This window comes from Nerophis lumbriciformis, linkage group LG33 (assembly GCF_033978685.3).
Source record: "Nerophis lumbriciformis linkage group LG33, RoL_Nlum_v2.1, whole genome shotgun sequence".
Classification (NCBI taxonomy): domain Eukaryota; kingdom Metazoa; phylum Chordata; class Actinopteri; order Syngnathiformes; family Syngnathidae; genus Nerophis; species Nerophis lumbriciformis.
Genome location: NC_084580.2, coordinates 19,128,852 through 19,145,489, shown reverse-complemented (window position 1 = coordinate 19,145,489; position 16,638 = coordinate 19,128,852). Strand labels below are relative to the sequence as shown.

At 46.6% G+C, this 16,638-nt stretch overlaps 1 protein-coding gene across 1 annotated transcript in view; it reads right to left on the bottom strand.

Moving 5' to 3' along the window:
• The window catches only part of kcnmb2a (potassium large conductance calcium-activated channel, subfamily M, beta member 2a), a 28,206-nt gene extending 11,930 nt beyond the window's left edge, over positions 1-16,276 (bottom strand). The window contains exon 1 of the mRNA XM_061928923.1: positions 16,162-16,276. The gene's annotated coding sequence lies outside the window, so the exon portion shown is untranslated. The remainder of the gene's footprint in view (positions 1-16,161) is intronic.
• Positions 16,277-16,638: the final 362 nt, after the last annotated feature.

Sequence of the window (16,638 nt, the reverse complement as noted above, 5' to 3'; positions counted from 1 at the left end):
CCTTCACATTTTTGATTGATTGATTGAAACTTTTATTAGTAGATTGCACAGTACAGTACATATTCCGTACAATTGACCACTAAATGGTAAGACCCGAATACGTTTTTCAACTTGTTTAAGTCAGGTCATGTGACCCCTGGCTCTGTTTGATTGGTCCAACGTCACCAATGACTGCATCTGATTGGTGGAACGGAGTGAACGTCACCAGTGACTGTATTTGTTGAAACGCAGGCACTATGAAGGTCTGTCTGACAGACCAAAACAAACAAAGCGTGCATTAACAGATCGATAAAAATTAGTAGCAAGTAGCTAGCTGAATGTAGATAAAAGTAGCGGAGTAAAAGTAGCGTTTCTTCTCTATAAATATACTCAAGTAAAAGTAAAAGTATGTTGCATTAAAACTACTCTTAGAAGTACAATTTATCCCAAAAGTTACTCAAGTAGATGTAACGGAGTAAATGTAGCGCGTTACTACCCACCTCTGACTGTTGTCAATCATGTCTTTATTATTTAAAGGGGAACATTATCACAATTTCAGAAGGGTTAAAACCATTAAAAATCAGTTCCCAGTGGCTTATTTTATTTTTCAAAGTTTTTTTCAAAATTTTACCCATCACGCAATATCCTTAAAAAAAGCTTCAAAGTGCCTGATTTTAACCACCGTTAAATACACCCGTCCATTTTCCTGTGACGTCACATAGTGATGCCAACACAAACAAACATGGCAGAAAGACCAGCAAGCTATAGCGACATTAGCTCGGATTCAGACTCGGATTTCAGCGGCTTAAGCGATTCAACAGATTACGCATGTATTGAAACGGATGGTTGTAGTGTGGAGGCAGGTAGCGAAAACGAAATTGAAGAAGAAACTGAAGCTATTGAGCCATATCGGTTTGAACCGTATGCAAGCGAAACCGACGAAAACGACACGACAGCCAGCGACACGGGAGAAAGCGAGGACGAATTTGGCGATCGCCTTCTAACCAACGATTGGTATGTGTTTGTTTGGCATTAAAGGAAACTAACAACTATGAACTAGGTTTACAGCATATGAAATACATTTGGCAACAACATGCACTTTGAGAGTGCAGACAGCCCAATTTTCATCAATTAATATATTCTGTAGACATACCCTCATCCGCTCATCAGCAGGCCAGGGAAGCTAGGGTCGATATTCTTCTCTTGATCACCTTCGGTGGCATAAGGGACGGTGTGAGCCAAGACATCCAGGGGGTTTAGCTCGCTCGTCTGCGGGAACAAACTGCCGCCATTGCTTGCCGTGCTACCGAGGTTCTTTGTCCCTGAATTGCTCACACACTCCGGCAGATTCAATGGGGGTCTGGCGGCAGATTTCTTTGACTTTATCGTTGGAAATGCATCTGCTTTGAGTGTCGCAGGATATCCACACATTCTTGCCATCTCTGTCGTAGCATAGCTTTCGTCGGTAAAGTGTGCGGAACAAACGTCCAATTTCTTGCCACTTTCGCATCTTTGGGCCACTGGTGCAACTTGAATCCGTCCCTGTTCGTGTTGTTACACCCTCCGACAACACACCGATGAGGCATGATGTCTCCAAAGTACGGAAAACAGTCGAAAAAAACGGAAAATAACAGAGCTGATTTGACTCGGTGTTTGAGAAAATGGCGGATTGCTTCCTGATGTGACGTCACGTTGTGACGTCATCGCTCCGAGAGCAAATATTAGAAAGGCGTTTAATTCGCCATAATTCACCCATTTAGAGTTCGGAAATCGGTTAAAAAAATATATGGTCTTTTTTCTGCAATATCAAGGTATATATTGACGCTTACATAGGTCTGGTGATAATGTTCCCCTTTATTCCATTGTTTTCAGTTAGTCTGCCTGGAAACATCACACTTTATGATCACTCTTCTTCATGCCATGTTCACAGTTCCATGCCAAGTAAGTTTTTGTTTCTTGTTCATAGTTTTTTGCCTTTGTGCAAGTCTTTTGTTTTCATTAGCCAAGTTTTTTACCTCCGCCATTGTGTTCTTTGTTGATAGTGTTAAATAAAATCATGTACTCACATTCCCGTCTCGCCCGAGCCAACTTTCCGTTGCCTTCCGGAAAAACAAACCCCAAGGACCAAGTCTTGACACCAGGAAGGCAAATGGATCACTACGGACAGGACTTGCATGTAGGAGCATGGTTTATTCTTGAGAAGTCAAAACAGCACCAAAAACAGAAAACTAGTCGAAGGAAAAGACGTGCCGTTCGCACTTGAAGCTGAGGCAAAGACTTAGCGCAGGAAACATGGAACTATAGACATGGAACCTCACGAAACCGTGGCATGAAATAAACAAGACATAGGCATGAAGCGAACAACTAGCATAAACTATGGCATGGAACAAACAAGACTTACTTGGCAAGGCATGAGGCAAACAATGACGCCAGGCTGACTGACCGATTGGAAACAGGTGCGCGTACCGAACACCAGAGGCAGGTGAAAATCACAAGTAGCCAAGGTAACAAACACTGGAGGTGCACAAACAGGAACTAAATGAGTCCAAAATGAACAGAACATAACAAAAACATGATCCGGACTACGGATCATGACAGCTACTATGGTACTATTTTAGTCTACTTTATACCTTTTGTTTTACCTTTTTCCTTTCCTTTGTAACTGAGCTACTATGTGAAACAATTTCCCTTGTGGATCAATAAAGTTGGTCTATGTCTAAGTCTTCTGTCTGGGATCTGTCCCACCCAGGTCACCAACACCCTGAATTATTGCCATCAGGCAGACGTTTCAGGTCTCTAAATGCTCGGACTAGTAGACTTAAAAATTGATTTTAACCAGAACAGCGCTTAATACCGTAAAAACCATTTCCTATAAATCTCCATCTGTGTCATAGTAATGGTATGGGAAGTATGGTACTCAACACCACCCTTTTCCTTATAATCACCAAATGTGCTGCACTTTACGATTTCTGCCTCTGATGTTCAATGTCTGCAATATGTGCCAATCTTCTCTCAGGGTCAAACATGACCCCAAGCAGTTCCTATGGAATCTTCTATGAGCCTTTGATTCTTAGCAACCCTGACTGTCCCACTTACACATCTAATATCATCTCTCACATCTGATACAACTTTGACTGTCAATACGGTCCCACTTACACATCTGATGTCAGCAGTCCAACCACCCAGGAAGGGGCAATATCTGATCCACTAAAGACTCTAGGACAACATAAATCTAATGAGTTCATTCCAAATACTGTAAAATGTGGAGGTTTTTACAATATTATGGCGAATTATAGATGTAAAAACCATGGCAGATGCGTTATACCAGTTTTTATTTTCAACCCATAAATTTTGTGTTGTATCGTTCAATATTTGTGTAAGTCAAATGTGTAGTAAACTATAAACGTTGGAAGCAAACATGGTATATTCATTCATCAACATGGCCACCAAACACAACTAATCACGTTTCTCTCCTGTCAACATGGCCACCAAACACAACTAGTCACCTGCCAACATGGCCACCAAACACAACTAGTCACCTGACTCTCCTGCCAACATGGCCACCAAACACAACTAGTCACCTGACTCTCCTGTCAACATGGCCACCAAACACAACTAGTCACCTGACTCTCCTGTCAACATGGCCACCAAACACAACTAGTCACGTTTCTCTCCTGTCAACATGGCCACCAAACACAACTAGTCACCTGACTCTCCTGTCAACATGGCCACCAAACACAACTAGTCACCTGACTCTCCTGCCAACATGGCCACCAAACACAACTAGTCACGTTTCTCTCCAGTCAACATGGTCACCAAACACAACTAGTCACCTGACTTTCCTGCCAACATGGCCACCAAACACAACTAGTCACCTGACTCTCTTGCCAACATGGCCACCAAACACAACTAGTCACGTTTCTCTCCTGTCAACATGGCCACCAAACACAACTAGTCACTTGACTCTCCTGTCAACATGGCCACCAAACACAACCAGTCACGTTTCTCTCCTGTCAACATGGCCACCAAACACAACTACTCACTTGACTCTCTTGCCAACATGGCCACCAAACACAACTAGTCCTCTGACTCTCCTGCCAACATGGCCACCAAACACAACTACTCACTTGACTCTCTTGCCAACATGGCCACCAAACACAACTAGTCCTCTGACTCTCCTGCCAACATGGCCACCAAACACAACTACTCACTTGACTCTCTTGCCAACATGGCCACCAAACACAACTAGTCCTCTGACTCTCCTGCCAACATGGCCACCAAAAACAACTAGTCACGTTTCTCTCCTGTCAACATGGCCACCAAACACAACTAGTCACTTAACTCTCCTGCCAACATGGCCACCAAACACAACTAGTCACATGACTCTCCTGCCAACATGGCCACCAAACACAACTAGTCACCTGACTCTCCTGTCAACATGGCCACCAAACACAACTAGTCACCTGACTCTCCTGCCAACATGGCCACCAAACACAACTAGTCACCTGACTCTCCTGCCAACATGGCCACCAAACACAACTAGTCACCTGACTCTCCTGCCAACATGGCTACCAAACACAACTAGTCACCTGACTCTTCTGTCAACATGGCCACCAAACACAACTAGTCACCTGACTCTCCTGCGAACATGGCCACCAAAAACAACTATCACCTGACTCTCCTGTCAACATGGTCACCAAACACAACTAGTCACCTGACTCTCCTGTCAACATGGCCACCAAACACAACTAGTCACGTTTCTCTCCTGTCAACATGGCCACCAAACACAACTAGTCACGTTTCTCTCCTGTCAACATGGCCACCAAACACAACTAGTCACCTGACTTTTCTGCCAACATGGCCACCAAACACAACTAGTCACCTGACTCTCCTGCCAACATGGCTACCAAACACAACTAGTCACCTGACTCTCCTGCCAACAAGCCACCAAACACAACTAGTCACGATGCTCTCCTGTCAACATTGCCACCAAACACAACTAGTCACGATGCTCTCCTGTCAACATTGCCACCAAACACAACTAGTCACCTGACTCTCCTGTCAACATGGCCACCAAACACAACTAGTCACCTGACTCTCCTGTCAACATGGCCACCAAACACAACTAGTCACCTGACTCTCCTGTCAACATGGCCACCAAACACAACTAGTCACCTGACTCTCCTGCCAACATGGCCACCAAACACAACTAGTCACCTGACTCTCCTGCCAACATGGCCACCAAACACAACTAGTCACGTTTCTCTCCTGTCAACATGGCCACCAAACACAACTAGTCACCTGACTCTCCTGTCAACATGGCCACCAAACACAACCAGTCACGTTTCTCTCCTGTCAACATGGCCACCAAACACAACTAGTCACGTTTCTCTCCTGTCAACATGGCCACCAAACACAACTAGTCACGTTTCTCTCCTGTCAACATGGCCACCAAACACAACTACTCACTTGACTCTCTTGCCAACATGGCCACCAAACACAACTAGTCCTCTGACTCTCCTGCCAACATGGCCACCAAACACAACTACTCACTTGACTCTCTTGCCAACATGGCCACCAAACACAACTAGTCCTCTGACTCTCCTGCCAACATGGCCACCAAACACAACTACTCACTTGACTCTCTTGCCAACATGGCCACCAAACACAACTAGTCCTCTGACTCTCCTGCCAACATGGCCACCAAAAACAACTAGTCACGTTTCTCTCCTGTCAACATGGCCACCAAACACAACTAGTCACTTAACTCTCCTGCCAACATGGCCACCAAACACAACTAGTCACATGACTCTCCTGCCAACATGGCCACCAAACACAACTAGTCACCTGACTCTCCTGTCAACATGGCCACCAAACACAACTAGTCACCTGACTCTCCTGCCAACATGGCCACCAAACACAACTAGTCACCTGACTCTCCTGCCAACATGGCCACCAAACACAACTAGTCACCTGACTCTCCTGCCAACATGGCTACCAAACACAACTAGTCACCTGACTCTTCTGTCAACATGGCCACCAAACACAACTAGTCACCTGACTCTCCTGCGAACATGGCCACCAAAAACAACTATCACCTGACTCTCCTGTCAACATGGCCACCAAACACAACTAGTCACCTGACTCTCCTGTCAACATGGCCACCAAACACAACTAGTCACGTTTCTCTCCTGTCAACATGGCCACCAAACACAACTAGTCACGTTTCTCTCCTGTCAACATGGCCACCAAACACAACTAGTCACCTGACTTTTCTGCCAACATGGCCACCAAACACAACTAGTCACCTGACTCTCCTGCCAACATGGCTACCAAACACAACTAGTCACCTGACTCTCCTGCCAACAAGCCACCAAACACAACTAGTCACGATGCTCTCCTGTCAACATTGCCACCAAACACAACTAGTCACGATGCTCTCCTGTCAACATTGCCACCAAACACAACTAGTCACCTGACTCTCCTGTCAACATGGCCACCAAACACAACTAGTCACCTGACTCTCCTGTCAACATGGCCACCAAACACAACTAGTCACCTGACTCTCCTGTCAACATGGCCACCAAACACAACTAGTCACCTGACTCTCCTGCCAACATGGCCACCAAACACAACTAGTCACCTGACTCTCCTGCCAACATGGCCACCAAACACAACTAGTCACGTTTCTCTCCTGTCAACATGGCCACCAAACACAACTAGTCACGTTTCTCTCCTGTCAACATGGCCACCAAACACAACTAGTCACCTGACTCTCCTGTCAACATGGCCACCAAACACAACTAGTCACCTGACTCTCCTGCCAACATGGCCACCAAACACAACTAGTCACGTTTCTCTCCTGTCAACATGGCCACCAAACACAACTAGTCACGTTTCTCTCCTGTCAACATGGCCACCAAACACAACTAGTCACCTGACTCTCCTGTCAACATGGCCACCAAACACAACTAGTCACCTGACTCTCCTGTCAACATGGCCACCAAACACAACTAGTCACCTGACTCTCCTGCCAACATGGCCACCAAACACAACTAGTCACGTTTCTCTCCAGTCAACATGGTCACCAAACACAACTAGTCACCTGACTTTCCTGCCAACATGGCCACCAAACACAACTAGTCACCTGACTCTCTTGCCAACATGGCCACCAAACACAACTAGTCACGTTTCTCTCCTGTCAACATGGCCACCAAACACAACTAGTCACTTGACTCTCCTGTCAACATGGCCACCAAACACAACCAGTCACGTTTCTCTCCTGTCAACATGGCCACCAAACACAACTACTCACTTGACTCTCTTGCCAACATGGCCACCAAACACAACTAGTCCTCTGACTCTCCTGCCAACATGGCCACCAAACACAACTACTCACTTGACTCTCTTGCCAACATGGCCACCAAACACAACTAGTCCTCTGACTCTCCTGCCAACATGGCCACCAAACACAACTACTCACTTGACTCTCTTGCCAACATGGCCACCAAACACAACTAGTCCTCTGACTCTCCTGCCAACATGGCCACCAAAAACAACTAGTCACGTTTCTCTCCTGTCAACATGGCCACCAAACACAACTAGTCACTTAACTCTCCTGCCAACATGGCCACCAAACACAACTAGTCACATGACTCTCCTGCCAACATGGCCACCAAACACAACTAGTCACCTGACTCTCCTGTCAACATGGCCACCAAACACAACTAGTCACCTGACTCTCCTGCCAACATGGCCACCAAACACAACTAGTCACCTGACTCTCCTGCCAACATGGCCACCAAACACAACTAGTCACCTGACTCTCCTGCCAACATGGCTACCAAACACAACTAGTCACCTGACTCTTCTGTCAACATGGCCACCAAACACAACTAGTCACCTGACTCTCCTGCGAACATGGCCACCAAAAACAACTATCACCTGACTCTCCTGTCAACATGGTCACCAAACACAACTAGTCACCTGACTCTCCTGTCAACATGGCCACCAAACACAACTAGTCACGTTTCTCTCCTGTCAACATGGCCACCAAACACAACTAGTCACGTTTCTCTCCTGTCAACATGGCCACCAAACACAACTAGTCACCTGACTTTTCTGCCAACATGGCCACCAAACACAACTAGTCACCTGACTCTCCTGCCAACATGGCTACCAAACACAACTAGTCACCTGACTCTCCTGCCAACAAGCCACCAAACACAACTAGTCACGATGCTCTCCTGTCAACATTGCCACCAAACACAACTAGTCACGATGCTCTCCTGTCAACATTGCCACCAAACACAACTAGTCACCTGACTCTCCTGTCAACATGGCCACCAAACACAACTAGTCACCTGACTCTCCTGTCAACATGGCCACCAAACACAACTAGTCACCTGACTCTCCTGTCAACATGGCCACCAAACACAACTAGTCACCTGACTCTCCTGCCAACATGGCCACCAAACACAACTAGTCACCTGACTCTCCTGCCAACATGGCCACCAAACACAACTAGTCACGTTTCTCTCCTGTCAACATGGCCACCAAACACAACTAGTCACCTGACTCTCCTGTCAACATGGCCACCAAACACAACCAGTCACGTTTCTCTCCTGTCAACATGGCCACCAAACACAACTAGTCACGTTTCTCTCCTGTCAACATGGCCACCAAACACAACTAGTCACGTTTCTCTCCTGTCAACATGGCCACCAAACACAACTACTCACTTGACTCTCTTGCCAACATGGCCACCAAACACAACTAGTCCTCTGACTCTCCTGCCAACATGGCCACCAAACACAACTACTCACTTGACTCTCTTGCCAACATGGCCACCAAACACAACTAGTCCTCTGACTCTCCTGCCAACATGGCCACCAAACACAACTACTCACTTGACTCTCTTGCCAACATGGCCACCAAACACAACTAGTCCTCTGACTCTCCTGCCAACATGGCCACCAAAAACAACTAGTCACGTTTCTCTCCTGTCAACATGGCCACCAAACACAACTAGTCACTTAACTCTCCTGCCAACATGGCCACCAAACACAACTAGTCACATGACTCTCCTGCCAACATGGCCACCAAACACAACTAGTCACCTGACTCTCCTGTCAACATGGCCACCAAACACAACTAGTCACCTGACTCTCCTGTCAACATGGCCACCAAACACAACTAGTCACCTGACTCTCCTGCCAACATGGCCACCAAACACAACTAGTCACCTGACTCTCCTGCCAACATGGCCACCAAACACAACTAGTCACCTGACTCTCCTGCCAACATGGCTACCAAACACAACTAGTCACCTGACTCTTCTGTCAACATGGCCACCAAACACAACTAGTCACCTGACTCTCCTGCGAACATGGCCACCAAAAACAACTATCACCTGACTCTCCTGTCAACATGGCCACCAAACACAACTAGTCACCTGACTCTCCTGTCAACATGGCCACCAAACACAACTAGTCACGTTTCTCTCCTGTCAACATGGCCACCAAACACAACTAGTCACGTTTCTCTCCTGTCAACATGGCCACCAAACACAACTAGTCACCTGACTTTTCTGCCAACATGGCCACCAAACACAACTAGTCACCTGACTCTCCTGCCAACATGGCTACCAAACACAACTAGTCACCTGACTCTCCTGCCAACAAGCCACCAAACACAACTAGTCACGATGCTCTCCTGTCAACATTGCCACCAAACACAACTAGTCACGATGCTCTCCTGTCAACATTGCCACCAAACACAACTAGTCACCTGACTCTCCTGTCAACATGGCCACCAAACACAACTAGTCACCTGACTCTCCTGTCAACATGGCCACCAAACACAACTAGTCACCTGACTCTCCTGTCAACATGGCCACCAAACACAACTAGTCACCTGACTCTCCTGCCAACATGGCCACCAAACACAACTAGTCACCTGACTCTCCTGCCAACATGGCCACCAAACACAACTAGTCACGTTTCTCTCCTGTCAACATGGCCACCAAACACAACTAGTCACGTTTCTCTCCTGTCAACATGGCCACCAAACACAACTAGTCACCTGACTCTCCTGTCAACATGGCCACCAAACACAACTAGTCACCTGACTCTCCTGCCAACATGGCCACCAAACACAACTAGTCACGTTTCTCTCCTGTCAACATGGCCACCAAACACAACTAGTCACGTTTCTCTCCTGTCAACATGGCCACCAAACACAACTAGTCACCTGACTCTCCTGTCAACATGGCCACCAAACACAACTAGTCACCTGACTCTCCTGTCAACATGGCCACCAAACACAACTAGTCACCTGACTCTCCTGCCAACATGGCCACCAAACACAACTAGTCACGTTTCTCTCCAGTCAACATGGTCACCAAACACAACTAGTCACCTGACTTTCCTGCCAACATGGCCACCAAACACAACTAGTCACCTGACTCTCTTGCCAACATGGCCACCAAACACAACTAGTCACGTTTCTCTCCTGTCAACATGGCCACCAAACACAACTAGTCACTTGACTCTCCTGTCAACATGGCCACCAAACACAACCAGTCACGTTTCTCTCCTGTCAACATGGCCACCAAACACAACTACTCACTTGACTCTCTTGCCAACATGGCCACCAAACACAACTAGTCCTCTGACTCTCCTGCCAACATGGCCACCAAACACAACTACTCACTTGACTCTCTTGCCAACATGGCCACCAAACACAACTAGTCCTCTGACTCTCCTGCCAACATGGCCACCAAACACAACTACTCACTTGACTCTCTTGCCAACATGGCCACCAAACACAACTAGTCCTCTGACTCTCCTGCCAACATGGCCACCAAAAACAACTAGTCACGTTTCTCTCCTGTCAACATGGCCACCAAACACAACTAGTCACTTAACTCTCCTGCCAACATGGCCACCAAACACAACTAGTCACATGACTCTCCTGCCAACATGGCCACCAAACACAACTAGTCACCTGACTCTCCTGTCAACATGGCCACCAAACACAACTAGTCACCTGACTCTCCTGCCAACATGGCCACCAAACACAACTAGTCACCTGACTCTCCTGCCAACATGGCCACCAAACACAACTAGTCACCTGACTCTCCTGCCAACATGGCTACCAAACACAACTAGTCACCTGACTCTTCTGTCAACATGGCCACCAAACACAACTAGTCACCTGACTCTCCTGCGAACATGGCCACCAAAAACAACTATCACCTGACTCTCCTGTCAACATGGTCACCAAACACAACTAGTCACCTGACTCTCCTGTCAACATGGCCACCAAACACAACTAGTCACGTTTCTCTCCTGTCAACATGGCCACCAAACACAACTAGTCACGTTTCTCTCCTGTCAACATGGCCACCAAACACAACTAGTCACCTGACTTTTCTGCCAACATGGCCACCAAACACAACTAGTCACCTGACTCTCCTGCCAACATGGCTACCAAACACAACTAGTCACCTGACTCTCCTGCCAACAAGCCACCAAACACAACTAGTCACGATGCTCTCCTGTCAACATTGCCACCAAACACAACTAGTCACGATGCTCTCCTGTCAACATTGCCACCAAACACAACTAGTCACCTGACTCTCCTGTCAACATGGCCACCAAACACAACTAGTCACCTGACTCTCCTGTCAACATGGCCACCAAACACAACTAGTCACCTGACTCTCCTGTCAACATGGCCACCAAACACAACTAGTCACCTGACTCTCCTGCCAACATGGCCACCAAACACAACTAGTCACCTGACTCTCCTGCCAACATGGCCACCAAACACAACTAGTCACGTTTCTCTCCTGTCAACATGGCCACCAAACACAACTAGTCACCTGACTCTCCTGTCAACATGGCCACCAAACACAACCAGTCACGTTTCTCTCCTGTCAACATGGCCACCAAACACAACTAGTCACGTTTCTCTCCTGTCAACATGGCCACCAAACACAACTAGTCACGTTTCTCTCCTGTCAACATGGCCACCAAACACAACTACTCACTTGACTCTCTTGCCAACATGGCCACCAAACACAACTAGTCCTCTGACTCTCCTGCCAACATGGCCACCAAACACAACTACTCACTTGACTCTCTTGCCAACATGGCCACCAAACACAACTAGTCCTCTGACTCTCCTGCCAACATGGCCACCAAACACAACTACTCACTTGACTCTCTTGCCAACATGGCCACCAAACACAACTAGTCCTCTGACTCTCCTGCCAACATGGCCACCAAAAACAACTAGTCACGTTTCTCTCCTGTCAACATGGCCACCAAACACAACTAGTCACATGACTCTCCTGCCAACATGGCCACCAAACACAACTAGTCACCTGACTCTCCTGTCAACATGGCCACCAAACACAACTAGTCACCTGACTCTCCTGCCAACATGGCCACCAAACACAACTAGTCACCTGACTCTCCTGCCAACATGGCCACCAAACACAACTAGTCACCTGACTCTCCTGCCAACATGGCTACCAAACACAACTAGTCACCTGACTCTTCTGTCAACATGGCCACCAAACACAACTAGTCACCTGACTCTCCTGCGAACATGGCCACCAAAAACAACTATCACCTGACTCTCCTGTCAACATGGCCACCAAACACAACTAGTCACCTGACTCTCCTGTCAACATGGCCACCAAACACAACTAGTCACGTTTCTCTCCTGTCAACATGGCCACCAAACACAACTAGTCACGTTTCTCTCCTGTCAACATGGCCACCAAACACAACTAGTCACCTGACTTTTCTGCCAACATGGCCACCAAACACAACTAGTCACCTGACTCTCCTGCCAACATGGCTACCAAACACAACTAGTCACCTGACTCTCCTGCCAACAAGCCACCAAACACAACTAGTCACGATGCTCTCCTGTCAACATTGCCACCAAACACAACTAGTCACGATGCTCTCCTGTCAACATTGCCACCAAACACAACTAGTCACCTGACTCTCCTGTCAACATGGCCACCAAACACAACTAGTCACCTGACTCTCCTGTCAACATGGCCACCAAACACAACTAGTCACCTGACTCTCCTGTCAACATGGCCACCAAACACAACTAGTCACCTGACTCTCCTGCCAACATGGCCACCAAACACAACTAGTCACCTGACTCTCCTGCCAACATGGCCACCAAACACAACTAGTCACGTTTCTCTCCTGTCAACATGGCCACCAAACACAACTAGTCACCTGACTCTCCTGTCAACATGGCCACCAAACACAACCAGTCACGTTTCTCTCCTGTCAACATGGCCACCAAACACAACTAGTCACGTTTCTCTCCTGTCAACATGGCCACCAAACACAACTAGTCACCTGACTCTCCTGTCAACATGGCCACCAAACACAACTAGTCACCTGACTCTCCTGTCAACATGGCCACCAAAAAATGTAAAATTTATGACTTTTTAAAATGCCGCTGTACGGAGTGGTACACAGACGTAGGTAGAAGTACAGAGCAGTTGCGTCTCCCAGTCATACTTGCCAACCCTCCCGATTTTCTCGGGAGACTCCCGACTTTCAGTGCCCCTCCCGAAAATCTCCCGGGGCAACTATTCTCCCGAATTTCTCCCGATTTCCACACAGACAACAATATTGGGGGCGTGCCTTAAAGGCACTGCCTTTGCGTGCCGGCCCAATCACATAATATCTACGGCTTTTCACACACACAAGTGTGGTCAACAGCCATACAGGTCACACTGAGGGTGGCCGTATAAACAACTTTAACACTGTCACAAATATGCGCCACACTTTGAACCCACACCAAACAAGAATGACAAACACAATTCGGGAGAACACCCGCACCGTAACACAACATAAACACAACAGAACAGCACGTCCCAAATTCCAAGCTGCTGTTTTGAGGCATGTTAAAAAAAAGAATGCACTTTGTGACTTCAATAATAAATATGGCAGTGCCATGTTGGCCATTTTTTTACATAACTTGAGTTGATTTATTTTGGAAAACCTTGTTACATTGTTTAATGCATCCAGCGGGGCATCACAACAAAATTAGGCATAATAATGTGTTAATTCCACGACTGTATATATCGGTATCGGTTGAAATCGGAATCGGTGATTAAGAGTTGGACCATATCGGAATATCGGATATCGTCAAAAAAGCCGTTAATCTGACATCTCTAATCGAAATACGAACCCTGTTTCCATATGAGTTGGGAAATTGTGTTAGATGTAAATATAAACAGAATACAATGATTTGCAAATCATTTTCAACCCATATTCAGTTGAATATGCTACAAAGACAACATATTTGATGTTCAAACTCATAAACTTTATTTTTTTTTGCAAATAATAATTAACTTAGAATTCCATGGCTTCAACACGTGCCAAAGTAGTTGGGAAAGGGCATGTTCACCACTGTGTTACATGGCCTTTCCTTTTAACAACACTCAGTAAACGTTTGGGAACTGAGGAGACACATTTTTGAAGCTTCTCAAGTGGAATTCTTTCCCATTCTTGCTTGATGTACAGCTTAAGTTGTTCAACAGTCCGGGGGTCTCCGTTGTGCTATTTTAGGCTTCATAATGCGCCACACATTTTCAATGAGAGACTGTTGGCAGGCCAGTCTAGTACCCGCACTCTTTTACTATGAAGCCACATTGATGTAACACGTGGCTTGGCATTGTCTTGCTGAAATAAGCAGGGGCGTCCATGGTAACGTTGCTTGGATGGCAACATATGTTGCTCCAAAACCTGTATGTACCTTTCAGCATTAATGGCGCCTTCACAGATGTGTAAGTTACCCATGTCTTGGGCACTAATACACCCCCATACCATCACAGATGCTGGCTTTTCAACTTTGCGCCTATAACAATCCGGATGGTTCTTTTCCTTTTTGGTCCGGAGGACACGACGTCCACAGTTTCCAAAAACAATTTGAAATGTGGACTCGTCAGACCACAGAACACTTTTCCTCTTTGTATCAGTCCATCTTAGATGAGCTCAGGCCCAGCGAAGCCGACAGCGTTTCTGGGTGTTGTTGATAAACGGTTTTTGTCCTTGCATAGGAGAGTTTTAACTTGCACTTACAGATGTAGCGACCAACTGTAGTTATAGACAGTGGGTTTCTGAAGTGTTCCTGAGTCCATGTGGTGATATCCTTTACACACTGATGTCGCTTGTTGTAGCAGTACAGCCTGAGGGATCGAAGGTCACGGGCTTAGCTGCTTACGTGCAGTGATTTCTCCAGATTCTCTGAACCCTTTGATGATATTACGGACCGTAGATGGTGAAATCCCTCAATTCCTTGCAATAGCTGGTTGAGAAAGGTTTTTCTTAAACTGTTCAACAATTTGCTCACGCATGTGTTGACAAAGCGGTGACCCTCGCCCCATCCTTGTTTGTGAATGACTGAGCATTTCATGGCATCTACTTTTATACCCAATCATGGCACCCACCTGTTCCCAATTTGCCTGTTCACCTGTGGGATGTTCCAAATAAGTGTTTGATGAGCATTCCTCAACTTTATCAGTATTTATTGCCACCTTTCCCAACTTCTTTGTCACGTGTTGCTGGCATCAAATTCTAAAGTTAATGATTGTTTATCAGTTTGAACATCAAATATGTTGTCTTTGTAGTGCATTCAACTGAATATGGGTTGGAAAGGATTTGCAAATCATTGTATTCCGTTTATATTTACATCTAACACAATTTCCCAACTCATATGGAAACGGGGTTAGTACATTTTGGTACCGGGACTACACAGGTTTGGACCCCAGTTTGCAAACAAGGTTATGCCAATGTGTCAACTTCCTCTACACAACAGGAGCACTCTTAGATTTGCTGCAAAAAAAAATGTTTGTCTCCCAAGTTTTGCATTGAAACTCAGAGTGCCATTTCCCATGGACCACGCAGTGGACAACAAGCAAGCAGATGCAGGGGGGAAATCGTCTAATTGGGCTGCGCAGGACAAAAACAAGCCAACAAATTCTTGGCGGATGAGTAATTTCCTGGTTGTATTACATTCCCAGCTGCTTCAGGGACCGCTTTCTGACAGCGTGAGTGACACCAAGCATTAACGTCGCCGTGCTTTCCTGGCAAATTTTTGCACGCATTTCCACCACAAAAGAGTCCCACTTACGTGATTTCCACGCCGTGTCTTACAACGCTCGGTCTCCAGATGAACACGCTGGCCATTGCGTCCCCGAGTGTCTCAAGTTCCACACATGCCTGTATTGGTTTCAAGCTAAACATGGCCACGTACATTTTAAGAATCACCGCCGTACTCCTTGAACTAACTTTACAGTCAGACTCAAACGTGCAACACCCGTGAGAGCGGCTCCCTCCCCCGTTGTGAACCACGCTCTCCAGAGGCCGGACTCACTGTGACAGGTGACTTCCTGTCAAAGAGCTCAGAAGGAATAGCTGCTTTTTCGAGTCTGACCTTTCCAGAAACCTCCACGGCAGCTCCGGGAGAAGGAAAACAAACTTGAGACCTTCAAGACAAAAACGCAATGTTTTCCACATTCCAGATAACAGCAAAATGTTTCCTGTTGTTTTCTACACTTCAAAAACTGAAATCTAAGTAAGATTAAATATCTCAAATAAGGGTGATATT